Source organism: Gorilla gorilla, chromosome 14 (assembly GCF_029281585.2).
Source record: "Gorilla gorilla gorilla isolate KB3781 chromosome 14, NHGRI_mGorGor1-v2.1_pri, whole genome shotgun sequence".
Taxonomy (NCBI): Eukaryota; Metazoa; Chordata; class Mammalia; order Primates; family Hominidae; genus Gorilla; species Gorilla gorilla.
This window is the reverse complement of record NC_073238.2, coordinates 80,689,167-80,711,669: the sequence shown is the minus strand read 5'-3', so window position 1 is coordinate 80,711,669 and position 22,503 is coordinate 80,689,167. Positions and strand designations below refer to the sequence as shown.

Genomic DNA, 22,503 nt, shown 5'->3' with positions numbered 1-22,503 from the left:
GAAACATTTCTCCCTATTGTAATGACTAATATGAGGATCTCATTCAAATGGTGAGTGAATATCAAAACTAGAGTTGAATGAAATTATATTAATTTCTTTATCTGAAACAAGTAGTTAAATGGCTCTCTTCGGTGAACTTTTTCTTTGGCTTTTTTCCATTTACAATGAATCGGAAACACAAACAGCCAATAACTGTCACCACCTTGAAAGTAAAAGTGAAATCCTTGTTTGTGTGGTCTCTGTAGACATTTTCATGCCAAAGGTTGTGATTTCTCCAAGATTCTTATTATACCCAATGACCTCAAATGCTTTTGGATGAAGTTGTGCACTTGTGTCTGGTTTTTCTCTTACCTGATAACATTCAACTTCTTCTTTTTTTAATCGATTTTACTGCTTTTCTGTAATGTCACTTGATTTTTCCTCTTAGCCATTAATTTTTTTGAACTAAAAGGAAAAAGACCGCATTTTTAATACACCTCAAAATGCTTTTCTATCAAACTGCTCTTGAAAAACCTATTTTTCATGACACAATTGCAGAATAAACCTATGGTTAATACCTTATTTACACAAACGGAAGGCTGTTATATCTGTTTTTGGCGACCTTGAAACAGTATTGTGCTCTGTGCCCTTTTTATAACCTTAATTACTGGGGAATACAGAGCTTTAAAGAAAGACTAACATTTCACTTTAACATCCACAATAATCTATTATAAAGCCAGCTAAGCCAGTCCCAAAATACAGAGAAATGTTATTACATGCTCAGCTAGCTGTCAAGGGGCCATGAGTCAGTGGCTTACAGTTATCAAAAGTAACAAGGTTGTTCAGAATTTCCTCCAACAAAGCCAGCCAGCTTGTGGAAGGATTAAGCTCTCTTTGATTAGAACAACTGGAACATGTCCTACCCCTTTAATTAGCATTCCCTTTTGCTTGGCGGAGGCTGGTAATTTGACACTCACATTAGGCATCTCAAGAAATGATTTGGTATATTGTCCCATTCATGAGCATTAGAGCCATGGTATATACTTCTGCATCAACTAAAATTAGAGCTTCCAAAGGATTTATGTTCAAAACCCTGTAAAATCTCAAGGGTACTATGCCCCTAATAGACAAAATGTAATAACACTCTAATATAATATGTGGCTGGAGACTTAGTTAGCCTTTAGGCATAGTGTATTACCCCAAGGCCATGCTCTTTTTGCTTTCTATCTTTGGGAACAAAAAGTTTTATGTCAGCTTTATTGATAATTTACCAGTTTACATTTTAATTCATACCTTAAAGCATTGCAGCAAGAAGACCTCTACTTATGCTGCTGGGTTACTTAGTTGGTGAGTTAATATAATTTTTCAGTGACCACACTAAACACAGCAGAGCAGAGGCTACATAAAATCAAAGCAGAAGGTGACATGCTGCCATTCCTCCAGGAGCACATATTCTATGGAAAGCAGATTTAGGCATAAATATCTGCTTTCCCCAGTTTACAGGCTGTTTCTACTTACACCATTCTCTTTTTATGCACCCCTGATTTGCTTCATTTTAATATACTTTCCTACTTTTCTCCACACAGTATTTCTTTACTCTTTCCTTCCCTCTACATCCCCTCTTCCTTTGAATGGGTAAGTATTGAATAGAAAATTTTTCCATTGTGAAATTGCATACTGTTTTTTTTATTATTATACTTTAAGTTTTAGGGTACATGTGCACAATGTGCAGGTTAGTTACATATGTATACATGTGCCATGCTGGTGTGCTGCACCCATTAACTTGTCATTTAGCATTAGGTATATCTCCTAATGCTATCCCTCCCCCCTCCCCCCACCCCACAACAGTCCCCAGAGTGTGATGTTCCCCTTCCTGTGTCCATGTGTTCTCATTGTTCAATTCCCATCTATGAGTGAGAACATGCGGTGTTTGGTTTTTTGTCCTTGCGATAGTTTACTGAGAATGATGATTTCCAATTTCATCCATGTCCCTACAAAGGACATGAACTCATCATTTTTATGGCTGCATAGTATTCCATGGTGTATATGTGCCACATTTTCTTAATCCAGTCTATCATTGTTGGACATTTGGGTTGGTTCCAAGTCTTTGCTATTGTGAATAGTGCCGCGATAAACATACATGTGCATGTGTCTTTATAGCAGCATGATTTATAGTCCTTTGGGTATATACTCAGTAATGGGATGGCTGGGTCAAATGGTATTTCTAGTTCTAGATCCCTGAGGAATTGCCACACTGACTTCCACAATGGTTGAACTACTTTACAGTCCCACCAACAGTGTAAAAGTGTTCCTATTTCTCCACATCCTCTCCAGCACCTGTTGTTTCCTGACTTTTAAATGATTGCCATTGTAACTGGTGTGAGATGGTATCTCATTGTGGTTTTCACTTCCATTTCTCTGATGGCCAGTGATGATGAGCATTTTTTCATGTGTCTTTTGGCTGCATAAATGTCTTCTTTTGAGAAGTGTCTGTTCATATCCTTTGCCCACTTTTTGATGGGATTGTTTGTTTTTTTCTTGTAAATTTGTTTGAGTTCATTGTAGATTCTGGATATTAGCCCTTTGTCAGATGAGTAGGTTGTGAAAATTTTCTCCCATTTTGTAGGTGCCTGTTCACTCTGATGGTAGTTTTTTTTGCTGTGCAGAAGCTCTTTAGTTTAATTAGATCCCATTTGTCAATTTTGGCTTTTGTTGCCATTGCTTTTGGTGTTTTAGACATGAAGTCCTTGCCCATGCCTATGTCCTGAATGGTAATGCCTAGGTATTCTTCTAGGGTTTTTATGGTTTTAGGTCTAACGTTTAAGTCTTTAATCCATCTTGAATTAATTTTTGTATAAGGTGTAAGGAAGGGATCCAGTTTCAGCTGTCTACATATGGCTAGCCACTTTTCCCAGCACCAATTATTAAATAGGGAATCCTTTCCCCATTGCTTGTTTTTCTCAGGTTTATCAAAGATCAGACAGTTGTAGATATGCGGCATTATTTCTGAGGACTCTGTTCTGTTCCATTGATCTATAGCTCTGTTTTGGTACCAGTACCATGCTGTTTTGGTTACTGTAGCCTTGTAGTATAGTTTGAAGTCAGGTAGCGTGATGCCTCCAGCTTTGTTCTTTTGGCTTAGGATTGACTTGGCCATGCGGGCTCTTTTTTGGTTCCATATGAACTTTAAAGTAGTTTTTTTTCCAATTCTGTGAAGAAAGTCATTAGTAGCTTGATGGGGATGGCATTGAATCTATAAATTACCTTGGGCAGTATGGCCGTTTTCATGATATTGATTCTTCCTACCCATGAACATGGAATGTTCTTCCATTTGTTTGTATCCTCTTTTATTTCATTTGAGCAGTGGTTTGTAGTTCTCCTTGAAGAGGTCCTTCACATCCCTTGTAAGTTGGATTCCTAAGTATTTTATTCTCTTTGAAGCAATTGTGAATGGGAGTTCACTCATGATTTGGCTCTCTGTTTGTCTGTTATTGGTGTATAAGAATGCTTGTGAATTTTGTACATTGATTTTGTATCCTGAGACTTTGCTGAAGTTGTTTATCAGCTTAAGGAGATTTTGGGCTGAGACAGTGGGGTTTTCTAGATACACAATCATGTCATCTGCAAACAGGGACAATTTGACTTCCTCTTTTCCTAATTGAATACCCTTTATTTCCTTCTCCTGCCTAATTGCCCTGGCCGGAACTTCCAACATTATGTTGAATAGGAGTGGTGAGAAAGGTCATCCCTGTCTTGTGCCAGTTTTCAAAGGGAATGCTTCCAGTTTTTGCCCATTCAGTATGATATTGGCTGTGGGTTTGTCATAGATAGCTCTTATTATTTTGAGATACATCCCATCAATACCTAATTTATTGAGAGTTTTTAGCATGAAGGGTTGTTGAATTTAGTCAAAGGCCTTTTCTGCATCTACTGAGATAATCATGTGGTTTTTGTCTTTGGTTCTGTTTATATGCTGGATTACATTTATTGATTTGCATATATTGAACCAGCCTTGCATCCCAGGGATGAAGCCCACTTGATCATGGTGGATAAGCTTTTTGATGTGCTGCTGGATTCAGTTTGCCAGTATTTTATTGAGGATTTTTGCATCAATGTTCATCAAGGATATTGGTCTAAAATTCTCTTTTTTGGTTGTGTCTCTGCCAGGCTTTGGTATCAGGATGATGCTGGCCTCATAAAATGAGTTAGGGAGGACTCCCTTTTTTTCTATTGATTGGAATAGTTTCAGACAGAATGGTACCAGTTCCTCCTTGTACCTCTGGTAGAATTTGGCTGTGAATCCATCCGGTCCTGGACTCTTTTTGGTTGATAAGCTGTTGATTATTGCCACAATTTCAGATCCTGTTATTGGTCTATTCAGAGATTCAGCTTCTTCCTGGTTTAGTCTTGGTAGAATGTATGTGTCAAGGAATTTATCCATTTCTTCTAGATTTTCTAGTTTATTTGCGTAGAGGTGTTTGTAGTATTCTCTGATGGTAGTTTGTATTTCTGTGGGATCAGTGATGATATCTGCTTTATCATTTTTTATTGCATTTGTTTGATTCTTCTCTCTTTTTTTCTTTATTATTCTTGCTAGCGGTCTATCAATCTACAGAACTCTCCACCCCAAATCAACAGAATATACATTTTTTTCAGCACCACACCACACCTATTCCAAAATTGACCACATAGTTGGAAGTAAAGCTGTCCTCAGCAAATGTGAAAGAACGGAAATTATAACAAACTTTCTCTCAGACCACAATGCAATCATACTAGAACTCAGGATTAAGAAACTCACTCAAAACTGCTCAACTACATGGAAACTGAACAACCTGCTCCTGAATGACTACTGGGTACATAACGAAATGAAGGCAGAAATAAAGATGTTCTTTGAAACCAATGAGAACAAAGACACAACATACCAGAATCTCTGGGACACATTCAAAGCAGTGTGCAGAGGGAAATTTATAGCACTAAATGCCCACAAGAGAAAGCAGGAAAGATCCAGAATTGACACCCTAACATCACAATTAAAAGAACTAGAAAAGCAAGAGCAAACACATTCAAAAGCTAGCAGAAGGCAAGAAATAACTAAAATCAGAGCATAACTGAAGGAAATAGAGACAAAAAAAAAACCCCTTCAAAAAATTAATGAATCCAGGAGCTGGTTTTTTGAAAGGATTATTCCCAATTATTAAGGGAATATTGTGGCTGGTTTGATCTTCTAGCCAGACCACTAAAACTCTCTCCAATCAGCAATAAGGCTGTTCCACTTTCTTATCATGCATGTATTCACTGGAATAGCACATTTAATTTCCTTCAAGAACTTTTTCCTCATATTCACAACGTGGCTGTTTGGCACACAAGGGCTACGCTTTGGCCTCTCTTAGCTTTCTACATGCCTTCCTTACTGAGCTTAATCATTTCTAGCTTTTGATTTAAAGTGAGAGATATGTGACTCTTCCTTTCATTTGAATGCCTATAGGCCATTGAAGGGTTATTAATTGGCCTAATTCCAATACTGTGTCTAGAATAGAGAGGCCCCAGGAGAGGGAGACAGATAGGGAAATGGCTCTTTGGTGGTACACTGAGAATATACACACATTTATTGGTTAAGTTTGATATCTTACATGGATACAGTTGTTGGCTCCCCAAAACAATCACCACAGTAACATGAAAGATCAATGATTACAATCGCCATAACAGAGATAATCACAATGAAGTGCATTTTGACATGGAGCAAATACTCATAATTTTGGAAAAAATAAATAATCGTATATCACAAAGAAATAGATTGTTATAAGGGAATACTAGAATCTAAATAGCTTATGATATTAAAAATTTAATAGAGAATATTAGGTGAATTGCCCAAACTTCAGCTCTTATAATTTGTGTGACTTGAGCATCTTTTACTTTTCAGAAAAAAAATCACCAGTAAGATATAAATGAAGTTTCTTTGTTTTGATATGTTAGTTTGTAGTGTTCCACTTCTCAGAGTTAATGATTTCTAACATGTGTTTAGTCATTCAACTAGTATTTATTATGCTCTGATCTTGTGCCAGGTACTGGGAATACATAAGTGGAAACAACTGACAGATATCTCTGACTTCATCATCCTTAAAATCTATGAAATAGATAGATAATAAACAAGACAGAAAAGCAAAATATGTGGAATTTTAGATACTGATATGTGCTAAGAAATAAAAACAATGTAGGAAGGAGAAATGAAATTTTAGGCAAGGAAGCCAGTGAAGTCCTAGATGACAAAGTTCTTTTATAAAGAACTAATCTGATTTAGGATAAGAGGAGATGCAAGAAACAAGAAGGGAGGGAGGGAGGGAGGGGAAGGGAGGGGAGGGGAGGGGAGGGGAGGGGAGGGAAGGATTTAGTGTCTGACTTGTTTGATAAACTGAAAGATGTTCCCTATGGTTAAGAAAAGTACTTGACGGAGGCAGTACAAGATGAGATCTCAGAAGTAATGGAAGAGGCCAGATCTTGTAGGTACTTTAAGGCCACTATATATATATATTCTGATTTTCCTTTGAGTGATGTGGGAAGACATTGGATGGTTTTGAGCAAAGATATAACATGAGCTGGCTTATATTTTAATATGATCACAGTGGCTGCAATTTTGAGAGGAAATGGAAAACAAGGCAGAAGAAAGACAATAGAGACAGTTATTTCAAGAACCCACATGAGAAAGATTGTTAGCTTGTTGTAAAGTGAAAGGTGGTCTAATTCTGAATTTTGAAGAGAAGCTAGAGAATTTCCTGATGGTTTTGAGAGGCAAAAGAAAGGTGAGTCAAAAATGATTCAAATATTTTTGCCTACATGACTGGAAAGGTAAAGTTGCCATTGGCTGAGATATGAACTATCGTGGGAAAAGAAAAAATTAAAAAGGAATATTAGAGGCTCAGTGTTGGATATGTTACATTTTGGATAATTATATACATCTAAGTACATGTAATAAGTAAAGACTTGAATAAATGGGTTTGAAGTAAAAAGAAGTATAATAGAAACTTAAATTTAGAATTCATCAGGATGTAAATGGATTTTAAAACCAGAAGATAAGTTGAAATTATCCAAGGCGTGAGTATATGTATTTAAGATGAGATTCAAAGAGCATGGCCAAAATAAACTTAAAATATAGAAGCTGGAGAGATGGACAGCAAGTACCAACTGTAAGGTTAATGGAAAACAGGTGAGTGAGGTGCCCTGGAAGCTCAGTGGAGAAATTTGTTTAAGGGAGGAGAGTGATCACTTGAATCAAAGGATGCTCATAGGTCAAGTAAGATAAGGACTGAGAAATAGTCATTGGATTTAGAATCTATTACTTTAGGTCTTTGGTAACTTTAGTAAGAGCATTTTCTTGGTAGTGATGTAAAAAAAAAAGAAAAACCTGACTGGAATGGTTCATGAGAAGAGGAATTGAAAGTGGCAAGTAGAGACAATACTTTCAAGGACATTCATAGCACAAAGAATAAGAAAAATGGGATTGTAGCTGAAAAGGAAAATAGGTTAAGATAAAATTCATTATTATTATTATTATTATTTAATTTTGAGACTTGCTCTGTTGCCCAGGCTGGAGTGCAGTGGCATGATCTCGGCTCACTGCAAGCTCCGCCTCCCGAGTTCACGCCATTTTCCTGCCTCAGCCTCTGGAGTAGCTGGCACTACAGGCGCCCATCACCACACCCAGCTAATTTTTTGTATTTTTAGTAGAGACGGGGTTTCACCGTGTTAGCCAGGATGGTCTGGATCTCCTGACCTCGTGATCCTCCTGCCTCGGCCTCCCAAAGTGCTGGGATTATAGGCGTGAGCCACCGTGCCCAGCCAGAGACTTGATTTCGTAAGGGAACTTGGGAGTATAAATTATGCTGAAGAGTAACCCTGACTAAAGGAAAGTTAGCTGAACAACAACATGCATCAGTGGTTCTTTGTTTTCCCTAATGACAAATCCCTAGTACGTCTGATGCAAAACTCTCCATTAATCGGAGACAGCTCTCTGAACAAAAGCCCTAGGTGCTGGCCACCTGAAGTGAAAGCACGCTGAAACCAAGGGCCAAGCAACAAGCAAACAAACAAACAAACAAAAAGAAACAGAAGGTGTCTCAGAGGAGCATGATGCACTATTCAATACAATCACTGGCTGAGAATGAACTTAAGAGAGAAGACATTAGAAATTTGAAGAGCGAAGAGAAAGAATAAAAGAATTGTCTAAGATGGTAGGAGTCTAGCTAAGAGTCCAAACGAAAATGGACTTGGCTAATAGATTGAAACTGTTGCGAGAACTAAGAAGCTACTACATTTAAAACGAGATGAATCACTAGGAGTGAGTTTTCCTCTAGCCACATTCATCATAGAGCAGGAAGAAAGATAGCTTTAACCAAGATTGTTGTTTTGCTAAAAGACTATGACAAAAAGACAAGGGCCAGTGGACTGAAGGGTATATGAAAGAAACAAAAACGGTTTACCATCTGATTTAAGTTGGGTAAGACAGGAAAAGAAGACATGGAGAGTGAGGGACCAAGCATAATTTAGTCAGATTAATGGAAGTGGGTTGAGAGATTGTTCAAATTGGGGTATTTGTAGAAAATAGCTAGAAACATAGGAAATGGCAGTAGGAGAGCTAGGCATTTTCTAATTAGAAAGGGAATAAAGTTGTGGTAATGATAAAATCAAAGTAGGATCACAGAAAGGAATGGATAAGATAGAATGGAGGAAAAGATAATTGAAAGAGAGAAAGTTAGAACCCCAAGATGCCAACATGTTGACAGGAACATGAGTGTAGATATTGACATTATGAAAAATGACAGAAATAGTGTTGAGCTACTAAAGAAAATATGTGCTAAAAATTATTATCCTGGGGCTAAAATCTTCAAGGAATAAGGGGAAGTAACTTAATTGGTAAATGACTGCAATTCAAGGAACTGTGATGGGAGGTGTAATCTGATTATTTGAATGTCAAAGCAGAAGGAAAAGAGAAGGGCAATATTCTAAGTGCCATAATGAACAACAGTCACTGTACCTCCAAATCCAGTATGATGAGGACTTTGGAAAAGTCCTATCTTGAAATGGCTTCAGGAGAAGCAGTACCATCAGAGGCAGACAAAGAAATTCAAGAAGTTAATTCAGGAAGAAAAAGAAAAGATGGAGGAGAAAAGAGGAGCATATTGGCAATTTAGATTGATATAGTGAAGAATTTTTAGATGAGAGGAGAGTTGTACAAAAAAGTAGAATTAGGGGTTTGGAAATGAGGGGTGATCTGGGATTTGGGACTTTTTATTGGACTGCTATGAACAAGGAAGAAGGGCATGATGGCATTGGTTCAAAAGGACATAAGTCAGCGTTAAAGGAAGTATGAGTGCTGAGTTGGAAAAGGGTCTTACCAGGATAAAGAAGGGATCTTAGGCTCCCACTGGAATAGGCTTTGGTCAATACAAAAGTAGACAAAAGAGTGAAGGGAAAGTTGTGTTTTGCAGAGAGGTGATCTGAATCTTAATGTGAGGGCTCCCTTTTGGTGCATCCTTATGATGGTCTGCAGAGGGCTCTTACTCTAAACACTGCCTCTCTCTTGGCCTTAGACATCCATCTGTAATTTGAAAAGACTAAAACAGGTTAAATTTGAGAAACTTTTTGCCCCCAAGAGAATGGCACCTGTTTTAATATGCTGTGATAAAAAGGTGCTTAACTTTTATTCTTGCTAACCATTTTATATTAAATTACATATGTGTGTATATGCACTTGACATGCCCTAAATTATTTTTGGCTTTTTCCCATTTTAATTAATTGAGTATTTTTTTAAATTTGCCATACAATTGATTGTACCTACTGACTTTTTCAAATCCTAATCTGGGGTTTTTCCTCTATAACTAGAACATTACGTAATGGCATTAATTTACCTAAGAGCTGTAATTAGAAAAATTATCATCTTTTCTGCTTGCTCTATTAATTTTGATTCTTCGTGTTAGTCCTTTTGGTCAAGTTGTTCTGCAGTGTTGGCTATCAAATGTACTTATTTTCCTACATGAGATATCTGTTAGGTTGCCTTTAGGATCCTTTGCCCAGCCTACTTGTGATTAAAGACTTGGCCGGAGGTTCTGCAACTTTTGTTTGCTCTTTACTAGAGGAGCAGTAGAAAGGCAGGGAAGGCAGTGGGCACAGTGCTTTAGAAGCAAATCTTCTGCTTATGGGCATCACATTCTACCTGAGTATCGTCCACTGTCTGGGGCATTGCCCTGTTTCTCTACACCAAATTCTTGAACTTTGTGCTTTTGCCTGTAGGCATATGCCTCAGTGGCTATTGCCTGATACAACTTAGCAGCATACAGAGGAAACATTTCCTGGCTGCCTCTTCAGGTTAATCAAAGAAATAACCTTTTAGGATAATAACACTGCCTCCCTTCCCTCCTTTTCAGTTGTTTTTCTCCATGAGCCCGTAATGACAGAAATACACTTTGGCATATATCTTAGATATAGATTCCTTCTTCAAACGAATTTTGTCTGTTTTCTATGTTTGAAGAATTCTGCACAGTTTATGAGACTCAGACTTTTCTCTTTCTTTTTTTCTAGGGCAATCATGTATTTTTGAATTTTTTTTGTCTCTAGAAATTTGATGTTGGGCAGGCAAGCTTAACATGTGCTTGTTTAGTCTTTGAGTCGAGTGAGAGATTGTCTCTCAATGAAAAGGTAGGGATTTTGTGAACCTAAGGAAAGAGCAAGATTGTGTATCACATGGAGACATCCTAGAACTAATATGTACAACTTGATCTACCCTTCAGAGAGATTTGGGAGAATTGCTATCAAAACTAGTTATAAGCAAAGTTTTGTAAACTTATATATCAGCCTTTCTCATGTCTGTACCAATGTTCTGTTTAGTGTAATTTAGCAGTATTTTATCTTCTCACAAACATTTATTAAACAATTGTGGGATAGATAAGAAAGAAGGTGTTTGTGATTGTTTCCAGTTACTAGTATATAAATTTCTGGGGCCACACTGGAGAAAAGAAAACTGAGTTCTGTATTTGGAGTAGTTATTTTAAAAATATAATTAATAGAAGAAAAATATTAAATTACAGATTCAGCCCTTTGTTTCTGGACCAGTATAGAGCAGATATGAAAAGCAATTAGGCTGCTCACCTGTCTGAAGCATTGTATATTATATATAATCTAAGGAAGTAATTTCATTACCTAATGAGCCACATTGGGAGTATATTTCTAGTGCCTGTTACCACTCTAGAAACAACACCACTAAAATAAGTCAAAGAAATAATTGTGTTTAGAGAGTAATAATACAGAATAGATTTTTTTTTTAAATAGTAACCTTTCCTTAAAATAAAGCTGATTTGGGAAAACAATATTCTATTTTTTCCCCACTATTTTCAGTGTTTTCAGAACTTCAGACCCGTATCTCCAGGCCTTATGTCCCAGGGAAGATAATAAATGCTGGGTTGAAAATGTCAAGTTCATGTTGGGACAGTCAGAACCAAGAGGAAAGGTTCTAAGTTAGAGGAGAAGGAAAGGGATAAAAGAAGAGGAAAAAAGATCTATTGAGCACCTGTTTTGTGTCATAGCACTTGCATATATTATCTCATGTAATTCACACAGCACCTCTGAATAACAGGCACAACAACTATGATGAGTGTTTCTTTCCATCAATATCTCTCATTTGGTAGGCCACCTCTTGGTGCTGCAAACAGCTTTGGCTTTATGAAAAAAAAGGTATAGAGCTTTTGAAAGATTCTATGACAAGGAGAAAACTTCTCTATTTTAAAGCTATCTACATGTTGAGCTGGTTGGCTTTGCAGGACAGAAAATTTCCTCTTAGAATATTTCCTTTGCCTAAGAAAAACAATGTTTCTTTTTAATTTACCAAGGCATGGTTGTAAACAGTGTATAGATGGGAGAAGTTTAAGAAAAAATAAGAGTTAAATTACTTTGCAAAATGTAGTTACATAAGTTTTGGAAGTGGCTACTAGTGTTGAAGAAAGTGTGAAGAGAAATAAAAAAACCCAGGTGCTGGAAACCTGATGGGGGACCAGGGCTCATGCAGAACTTAGCTAGTGAAGCTCCATATTGCCTAGAGAGACATAACACATAGAAGAGTGTTATGTAATATTCAATGTTCTCGTTTCATGTATTGTCCATGATTACTCTCAGTAACACAAACTAGCTAGATGTTTAACAATCTTACTTTTTCCTTCCTGGGCACACATGAAAACTACTTTTTCCAGCCTTCCTTAGAATTAATATGGGATAGGTCACTGATTCCAGAATGTGTGTGATGTGTATGTGCATGTATACATATAAAGTTTGCAAACCATTTTAAAATAAGTCATTTCAAAATTTATAGCTAAACATTTCCCGGGTGGATGGAAGTGAAATACACTTATTCTTACCTTGGCTGTAACATGTTTCATATCATTTTCTATGTTTGCTTTGCTTTTGGGGCAATGAATTCAGAGGATTCCCTGAATGATGTGGTATATGATGATGGGAAGTGGTGGGCAACAGGGAAAGAAAAAGCAGCCATGTAAATCGAGCCTGGCTTGCAGAATTACTTATAGGTAGAGAGCCACTCGGAAGACTCACCACCTCAAAACTGTGTAGACAACTGTGACTTGTTATGTAAAACTGCTGAAATTTGGGGGTTTTCATAAAAGCTGGAGTTAGCATCATAACTCTAGTTATAATACATTTTCCAGTACCTTAAATCTTCAGTAAAACATATTTTCCCCCAAATCCCTATTTTAGTGGTATTATGGCACTATGGGGGCTGGCAAAGAAAATTGACAGCCTGGGAATTCTATGCAGTTACTTTCAGGAAACAACAAACAAAAACAGGTGTGTATGGTGGTGCTGGGATCATATAGTTGAAAAACAAACTAAAAGAAAAGCAAAAACCTAGGACTTGTAATGATCCAGAAAAAGAGAACAACACTTTGTTTCAAACTGTACTGAAAGAAGATAACCTTTGGAGGATGACAGTAAACGGAGGTAGGGCAGGAAGTTTGTTCATGCTTTCAGATGGGATGAGGGCATCTATTTTACATGAGTTTTTTCAATCAAAATGTGACTCAGGAATTCTGGTGACTAAGATGAGAAGACACTTCTGTTAAAATAAGGGTTCTTCTACAGTTTTGAGATTTTGATATGAAGAGGCAGTGACATCTCACTGAGTAGTGGAAAGATTAATTTAAAAACATATTAAATGTACTTGGCACAAGATAGAAGGTCAACAAATTTTATATACTATTCAAATAGTCGTTTTCTGCATTTTTGTGTTTTTACTCTCAATTATAGACATGTTCTAAAATTATTAGAGTGCAGTTTTTTAACATTAAGCAGGAAGTATTTCAGAAGGCATAGTTTTCTTGCAGCCCAACATTTAATGAGTGTGTTTCAAGGTGTTGCCCTAAGTAAAATGCAGGAAATGTTACATAACATTAGGTACCAATTTTAAAATGTCTGCTGTGTTCCAAGCAATGTTAGCAAACATTATATGTCTATGCATATATACATATATATATATATACTTTGTTTTAATTTTTATTTAGTTTATTTTTTAAATTGGCAAGGAAAAGTTGTATGTATTTGCCATGTACAACATGATACTTTGAAATATGTTTTCACTGTGGAATGGATAAATGGAATTAACATGTGCATTACCTTACATATCTATCATTTTTTTGTGGTAAGAACACTGAAAATGTAATCTTTTAGTGGTTTTCAATTATACTTTACCTTGTTATTAACTACAACCACCATGTTGTACAATAGATCTCTTTACCTTGTTTTTCCTGTCCAGTTGAAATTTTGTATCCTTTGACCAACAATTTCCCCAGCCCTACCCCAGCCTCTGATAACCACTATTTTACTTTCCGTTTTTATGAGTTCAACTGTTTTGGTCTCCACATATAAGTAAGATCATACAGTGTTTGTCTTACTGTGCTTGACTGGTTTCACTTAACATAATGTTCTCCAGGTTCATTTACGTTGTTGTAAATGACAAGATTACATTCTTTTTTAAGACAGTAAAATTCCATTGTGTATATACACTACGTTTAAAAAATCACTCATCCATTGATAAACATTTTCACAGCTTGCCTGCTGTAAATAGTGAAAATGCTGCAATAAACATGGGAGTGCACATTTATCTTCACCATCCTGATTTCATTTCCTTTGGATGTATACCCAGTAGTGGGATTGCTGGATCATAGAGTCATTCTATTTTTAACTTTTTGAGGAAACTCCATACTTTTTTCCATAATGGCTATACTAATTTACGTTCTTATCAACACTGTGAAAGCATTCCCTTTTCTTCATATTCTCACCAGTACTTGTTGTTTTTCATCTTTTGATAACAGCCTTTCTAACAGCTGTGAGGTGATATTTCATTGTAATTTTAATTTGCATTTTCTTGATGATTAGTGATGTTGAGCTTTTTTAAAAAATACTGTGAATGACCTCCTTTGAGAATTGTCTATTGTGATCCTTTGCCCAATTTTAAATCAGTTATTTCTTTTTTAGGTACTATTTGAGTTATTTATGTATTTTTTGGATATTGATCTCTTATAAGATGTGTGGTTTGCAAATATTTTTTCCTATTCCTTTGATTATCTCTCTCCTTTTTGAATGTTGGGTTTTCTTTTTTTCTTTACAGAAGCATTTTAGTTTGAAGTATTTCCATTTGTCTATCTTTGCTGTTGCTGACTGTGTGTTTGAATTCATATTTAAAACATCATTGCCCAGACCAATGTTATGAAGCTTTTTTCCTATGTTTTCTTTTAGTAGTCTTAAAGTTTGAAGACTCATGTTTAAGTCTTTAATCTATTTTGAGTTGACTTCTCTATGTGGCACAAGATAAGATTTTAATTTTGTTCTTCTACATGCGGATATCCAATTTTCGCAACACTGTTTAATAAAGGGACTGTTCTTTCCTTATTGTGTGTCCTTGGCATCTGTATTTGAAATCCATTGATGGGAAATATGTGGATTTATTTCTGGGATCTTTATTCTGTTCCATTGGTCAATACATCTGTTTCCATGCTAGTACTATGTTATTGTGATTATAGCATTGTAGTATATTTTGAAGGCAGGTTATGAAGTTTGTTTTAATTTCACTTTTGGGAAGTTAAGAAAACCTAGGATTAGATGAGTTAGAAAACTTTCTTTAAAATAAGACATAACGTAAATTGATAAACTAGGAGTCTCTAAATCTAAACCTTAATTTTATTCTACTTTCCATATTAATTCACTTTGATATGGTCATGGATATAATTTGCTGGGTATATACCCAAAGGAAAATAGAAAATAGATTATGCCAAAAAGACACATGCACTCATATTCACTGCCATGCTATCTGCAACATGGAATCAACTTGGGTGCCCATCAATTGTGGCTTGGATAAAGAAAACGTGGTACATATACACCATGAAATGCTACACAGCCATAAAAAAGAATAAAATTATATTCTTTGCAGCAACATGGCTGGATCTGGAGGCCATAATCCTAATGGATTAATGCAGGAACAGAAATCCAAATACAGTATGTTCTCACTTATAAGTGGGAGCTAAAAATTGAGCACACCTGAGTATAAACATGGGAACCATAGGCACTGTGAACTACTAGAGGGTGGAGGAACGGAGGATGGTGCAGGTCGAAAAACCACCTATTGGGTACTATGCTCAGTACCTTGGTACAATGTATGCATGTAACAAACCTGCACATGTACTCCCTGTATCTAAAATAAAAGTTGAAAAATATATATATCATGAAACTGCAAATCTCTAGTGAAAATAAACACATTGCCAGGCGCGGTGGCTCATGTCTATAATCCCAGCACTTTGGGAGGCAGAGGCGGGCGTATCACGAGGTCAGGAAATCGAGACCATCCTGGCTAACATGGTGAAACCCTGTCTCTACTAAAAAAAAAACACACAAAAAATTGGCCGGGCGTGATGGTGGGTGCCTGTAGTCCCAGCTACTCAGGAGCCTGAGGCAGGAGAATGGCGTGAACCCATGAGGCAGAGCTTGCAGTGAGCTGAGATCGCGTCACTGCACTCCAGCCTGGGCAACAGAACTACACTCCACCTCAAAAAAAAAAAAAAAAAAAAAAAAATTGCCCAAATAATGTAGCATTAATCTGGTGTCTTGAGACATAATAGTACAAGATACCACTACTAAGCCAAGTCTTTTGTTTATTGAATAAGAGAAACAGCACTGTTATCTCCTATGTGAGACTAGATGAACAGTGTCACCCAGGACAGTGTTTCGTGACATATTTTCTCCTGGCTGGTTCCATGCCTATGTTGGTGTATTATTTGTTTTATGTAGTTTGTTTATTACATATATGAGCAATAACATATCCAATAAAACTAATGTCTCATGAGTGTTAAGTAATTGCCCTAGTCTCTTGCAATAAAATTATATTCCTGATCAGAAATAGAATTTTGTGGAACAGTGTGTCAGAAAATAAAGCATTTGGTAAGTTTGTGGACGGTGTGACATAAACATAATAAGTAGGGAGGAGGAATTCTCATTCAATAACGTTTTATATTTCAAAGATGGCAAGTTACTGCTCCTTATGATGGATTCTGGTAGGTATACCCAACTATGTGACTGGAAAAAAATCAGGTAAAACCCAATTCATAATGGCCATTTAGGTGATATATTCACTTTTTTTTCCCACACGAATAGGTGTTCAGTCATTAAAAGGGCTGAGTACTCAGGACATATTACTTGAAAGATTAAGTCTATCTGCCACAAACTCTATAAGCGCCAGAGGCTACTCTTATCACAAGGAGCAAAAGGCAGAGTTCCATTTGTTGCAACCAGAACTACCTGGACTGCTGTTTCTGGGATCAAGTCAAATCTGTCAGCCTTACAGCCCTTACACATTACTTGGTAAACTGTATACTAAAGAATCCTATAGCTGGTATACGTTGCCTCCAGAACCTAAAAGACCTAACAAATATAACGTTTCTTCACTTGTTCTTTTCTTCAATTTTAAAGATATAGTTACGTCATATACCACATTCCATTTGATTCATAGAAATTTCACTAAGACAGACTCCTAAAATTTATTTAAGGTTGACCTTTGCACAAGGCATGTGGGACACCATCAATTTCCTGCTTGTACAGTGTTATAATCAGGACACCACCTACCTGTATTGGACCATACTGATGTACTATGAAATTGTGTCCGGAATTGGCGGGTTCTCAGTCTCAATGACGTCCGCGGACCCTCGCGGTGACTGCTACAGTTCTTAAAGAGTGGCTGGGCACGGTGTTTCACGCCTGTAATCCCCGCACTTTGGGAGGCCCAGGCGGGCACATCAGGAGATCGAGACCATCCTGGCTAACACCGTGAGACCCCGTCTCCACTAAAAACACAAAAAAATTCAGCCGGGCGTGGCAGCGGGCGCCTGTAGTCCCAGCTGCTCTGGAGGCTGAGGCAGGAGAATGGCATGAACCCGAGAGGCAGAGCTTGCAGTGAGCCGACATTGCACTACACTTCAGCCTGGGCGACAGAGAAAGACACTGTCTCAAAAAAAAAAAAAAAAAAAGGCGTGTCCGGAGTCTGTTCCTTCTAATGTTCGGACGTGTTCAGAGATTTTGCCTTCTGGTCGGTTCGTGATCTCGCTGGCTTCAGGAGCGAAGCCGCAGACGTTCGCGGTGCTACAGCTCTGACGGCGGCACATCTGCAGTTGTTCGTTCCTCCCATCCAAAGTTGCTCAATCCTCCCAGTGGGTTTCTGGTCTTGCTGGCTTCAGAAGTAAAGCTGCAGACCTTCCCAGTGAGTGTTACACGTCATAAATGCAGGGCAGACCCAAAGAGTGAGCAGCAGCAAGATTTATCGCGAAGAACAAACCTTCCACAGTGTGGAAGGAGACCCAAACGGGTTGCCACTGCTGCTTCGGGCAGCCTGCTTTTATTCCCTTATCGGGCCCCATCCACATCCTGCTGATTGGTCCATGTTACAGAGAGCTGATTGGTCTGTGTTACAGAGAGCTGATTGGTCTGTTTTACAGAGAGCTGATTGGCCCATTTTGACAGGGTGCTGACTGGTGCGTTTACAATCCCTGAGCTAGACACAAAAGTTCTCCAAGTCCCCACTAGATTAGCTAGACACAGAGCACTGACTGGTGCATTCACAAACCTTGAGCTAGATACAGAGTGCTGATTGGTGCATTCATAAACCCCGAGCTAGACACAGAGTGCTGATTGGTGTATTTACAATCCCTTAGCTAGACATAAAGGTTCTCCAAGTCCCCACTAGACTCAGGATCCCAGCTGGCTTCACCCAGTGGATTCTGCACTGGAGCCGCAGATGGAGCTGCCTGCCAGTCCTGCGCTGTGCACCCGCACTCCTAAGCCCCTGGGAGGCCTGGTGAGAAATCGAGCGCAGTGCCGGTGGGCCGGCACTGCTGGGGGACTCGGTGCACCATCTGCAGCTGCTGGCCCGGGTGCTAAGCCCCTCACTGCCCTGGGCCGACTCCGAGTGTGGGACCCGCCAAGCCCACGCCCACACTCACGCTGGCCCTCAAACACCGCGCGCAGCCCCCGGTTCCCAACCCCGCGCCTCTCCCTCCAAACCTCCCGGCAAGCTGAGGTAGCCTGCTCCGGCCTCGGCAGCCGAGGGAGGGGCTCCCACAGTGCAGTGGTGGGCTGAAGGGCTCCTCAAGCGCAGCCAGAGTGGGCGCTGAGGCTGAGGAGGCGCGGAGAGCGAGTGACGGCTGTGAGGGCTGCCAGCATGCTGTCACCTCTCAAAACGATAGGCGTTCAAGTTCTTGGCAGAATAACTTACATTGCAGTGTCAGAGACCAAACATAGCCCCCAAAACATGGTAAAGATGTACTACTAAACTTGCCAGGTGAAAGCAAATGTCTTTTGATGCACTGCCTTTTAGAATAAAGAAAGTAGAACCTGTTACATGAATAACATTCTTGGTTCTTGGCACTCTGTGGTCTTGCTCCAAAAAACAAATCACATCTGTAATAGTAGCTTCAGATGGAGTCACCAATGATCAAGCTTACGATAATTCATTGTCATTTTTCTATATCCAGTGCAAGCAAAGTTAAATAGATTGTGATAAGAAACAGCACTGCTATTTATTCCAGATCTTCAATGGAGATGCAAACTGTAATCATTTTCTCAAAGTTATTGCACTGCTCTTAGTTTACTGTTTGGTATGGAAAAGTACTGCTCTTAGTTTACTGTTTGGTATGGAAAAGTAAATCTACTTTTTTTTAACCTTACTAGTTTTCACCCATGTGTCGATGAAGTTTAAGTGAGAATTTTTCCCAGGTTAAAGTATATATATATTCTAACTATATATTTAAAAATAGGAGAGAAGTAAAACTATATTTTTCATAGACCCTGTGAGACTGAGTTAGCAACCTGACACCAATAAGCCCCTTATTTTGTCCAAAAGATGAACGTAAGCATTCGTGGCCTTGATTAAGGTTAACTCAGAACCCATGTTCAATAATAATGTGGCAGGGTTCCGAATGTTTTCTCTTCCCAATGCACAGAAACTCCAAGCATTCTTTGGAGAAAACAGGAAGTGAAATTCTTTGGAGAAAACAGAAAGTGAAATTTACAACATATCTTTGAGATGTTATTAGTGGGAAATTCTTCAAGACACCTCTGTCTTAACGTCATTCAATATACTCTTTGTGTTTGTACTGACATGACTCGAATATTGCTGCTGGGTAGATCCATGACTCTGTATTGATATGGGTCATAGAAAGCTTTTATTTTCTGTCCTAGAATTTTTTAATTAAAATAAATTATTAATAGAATGCCCATGTCTTTTTGTTCTAGAGATTCTATGATCAATTAGCTACTATCAAAGATCTCTCTGCAACCAACTGTCCCAAATAACTGACTATGCTGCTAATGGTGCTTCTGGTACTTAAGTACTACTTTCTTGACCACTGTAAATTCAAAATACCACCAAAAACAATAAAATCGACAAGACCATTTTAATGGCAATATTTTTCATCTTTATCTTTTTTATATAGAACAGGCAGTTCTATATAACAGTTAAAACTATTTCCAAATGATTTAGCTAATACACGAAATCCAGAACTATTAATGAGTATGCCCATATCAATGAATTTATCTGGATCTATTCATACCCATATGACTTATTCCTACACATTTTCATGTTTTTGACAATACAAATAAGAAAAAGTGTGTGTGTGGGTGTGTGTGTGTGTGTGTACATATATATATCATATACATTTGAGGGGTGAAGTAAGCCTACCCCTGGGGAAAACTTTGAAAAGAGACATGCTTGGGCCGCCACTCAGAATCTGATTTAATTGGTCAAGGCAGCAGAATATTTTAAAGTTCCCAGATAATTCAAATGTGCACCCAGGTAGGGTCTGGAGGCAATGTAGAGTGGTATGAAGTTGGACATGAGGAAAACTGACATCCCTTTGTGAAATAATTAATTATCCTCCGGTGTGGTTGCTACACAGTTTTCAGCAAAATAATCATTCAATGTGGGGAAAAGGGTTGTTTTCACTAGGAAGGGAGTCTCAATGAAGTCCGTGCATTTGGGGTATTTAGAGATTAAATACCTCTAGTACACTTCTTAATTCCCCACTCTTCTTAAACAATGTCCCAGTTTTTATACAAAAAATGATGAAAATGTTCTGAATATATCTTATATTTCAGTACCACCATGTTCAGGCTCCACATCTGATATTTACCTACTTGAACTATACTGTTACATAAAAAAATCTAGTGGTTCTCTGACCATGCGTTTGTTCAACAACTTAATTGAGTAATTTTCTTTAAGCTCTCCATCAAATTTAGAAGCAGCTAGCTCACATTGCAGACTTTCAAATGCATGTATTGCAACAGCCACTTGAAGTTTTGCTTCAATGGGTATTTTATTCCAAGTATCCATGGTTAATAATTTAAATAATGTTCCACCACTCTGTGCCAGAGATTACCAGTGCTTTTTCAAATGATGGTAACCAAATCCTCATTGCCTTCAAACTCTGCGTCAGGATGTCAGGAATACACTCTAATTTCTCATTTCTTTTAGTTTGTTCTCCCCGCTTGCCCCCTCAACACACAACCATTTCTTTAACAAAATAGCATATCGGTCACTGTTTTTGGTTGCAGACAACAAAATTTTCTTACGCTAAATTTTTAAGAAAAGTAATAGGCAGCTTAAAGAATTTCTAGAAGTACTTAGAATTTGAATGATGCAAAGGATAATATACTTAGATTACATGCCTTATCATAACATAGAATTATTCTTGTTGGCCAAGAAAAGAATTTGACATTCCTTTGCAAGGAATCTTCTCATTTTTGCTGTTGTCTGTGTATATGCTTTTGCACCTGTGTTTTCCCAGGAAGTTGGTAGTCGATTGTTTCATTGATGTTCTGTAATTTTCTGAACTTAAATAAGCATATATTAATATATTTTCATAAATACTTCAAAAAACAGGAAAGGGATATTGAAATAGCCTGGGCACACTTCCTCTCTGTATGTTAAAATTTTTTAATGGCAACCGACAGAAACTGAGTTATACTAACTTTAGCAAAAGTCGATTTAGTGGAAAGATGATTAGGAACCTCACTGAATTGAAAGAAGTGATGAAAAACCCTGAAGAATAGAAAAAGTATCGTTATTGCACTTGACAGTTCCCTTAGCTAATACTTATGCCCTTTAAAAATACATCTACTTTAACTCTATGAAATGTCTGAATTATCCACGTGGCAGCTTAACTTTGCCATTCAATGAAACTTTGAAATTATGTTTTGGTATTTCTGGTGGAAGACATTTCTTTCAATACTAAAATGTTTTAGAGCAACAGAGCTGTGATTCAGGAGAACAGAATGCAAACGATTTAGGAGTGGGTCATTGTGACAACCCTGGGTTTTTTTGCTATCAAATCTTGCCCTTCAAAAACTCTTATATCAAGTGGGGTTGATCTTGCAGGCATAGTTTCCAAGGCTCTTCCCGGCTCATTGTGTTTCTGGCTTGAATCAGAAAATGAAATAAACAGAGAATAACTTAAAGGTAGGATTTTTTATTTTTTACATTTTAACTTCTTTTAAATTATGACATAAAGTTGTTTGGACACAAGAAATTTTGTGTGGGAAACACTTTTTTATGTAATTGTTTACTTAATAAGTGATATTGGTGTTTTCAGAGGATGTATAGGCAGGGAAAGCAAATTAAACGTATAATACATGTCTACTCTAGGAAAAAACAATTTGCCACCCCAACTATGACCGAAGTGTTCAAAGTAGCAACTTGCTACAACAAAGCTGGCTGATCTCCTCAGGTTATGGTTAATTGCCGTTGGTAAACTGGACATTCAGCAATGCATGTCAGCTTCAATAAGTTGACTGCAATGAGATAGCCATTACTGTCTTTATAATTGATGCTATAGCCACCACTTTATTCATGATGCCATTGAGCAAGCTCTGGATAGCCTGCTGGAAAATAACTAAAATCCACACACAAAAAACTCTTCTTCCTGCCTGACTTTG

At 37.7% G+C, this 22,503-nt stretch overlaps 1 long non-coding RNA gene across 1 annotated transcript in view; it reads right to left on the bottom strand.

Annotated features, from left to right (window-relative positions):
- The window catches only part of LOC134757011 (uncharacterized), a 71,221-nt gene extending 53,300 nt beyond the window's left edge, over positions 1-17,921 (bottom strand). The window contains exon 1 of the long non-coding RNA XR_010130602.1: positions 17,146-17,921. This is a non-coding gene — a long non-coding RNA (uncharacterized lncRNA). The remainder of the gene's footprint in view (positions 1-17,145) is intronic.
- Positions 17,922-22,503: the final 4,582 nt, after the last annotated feature.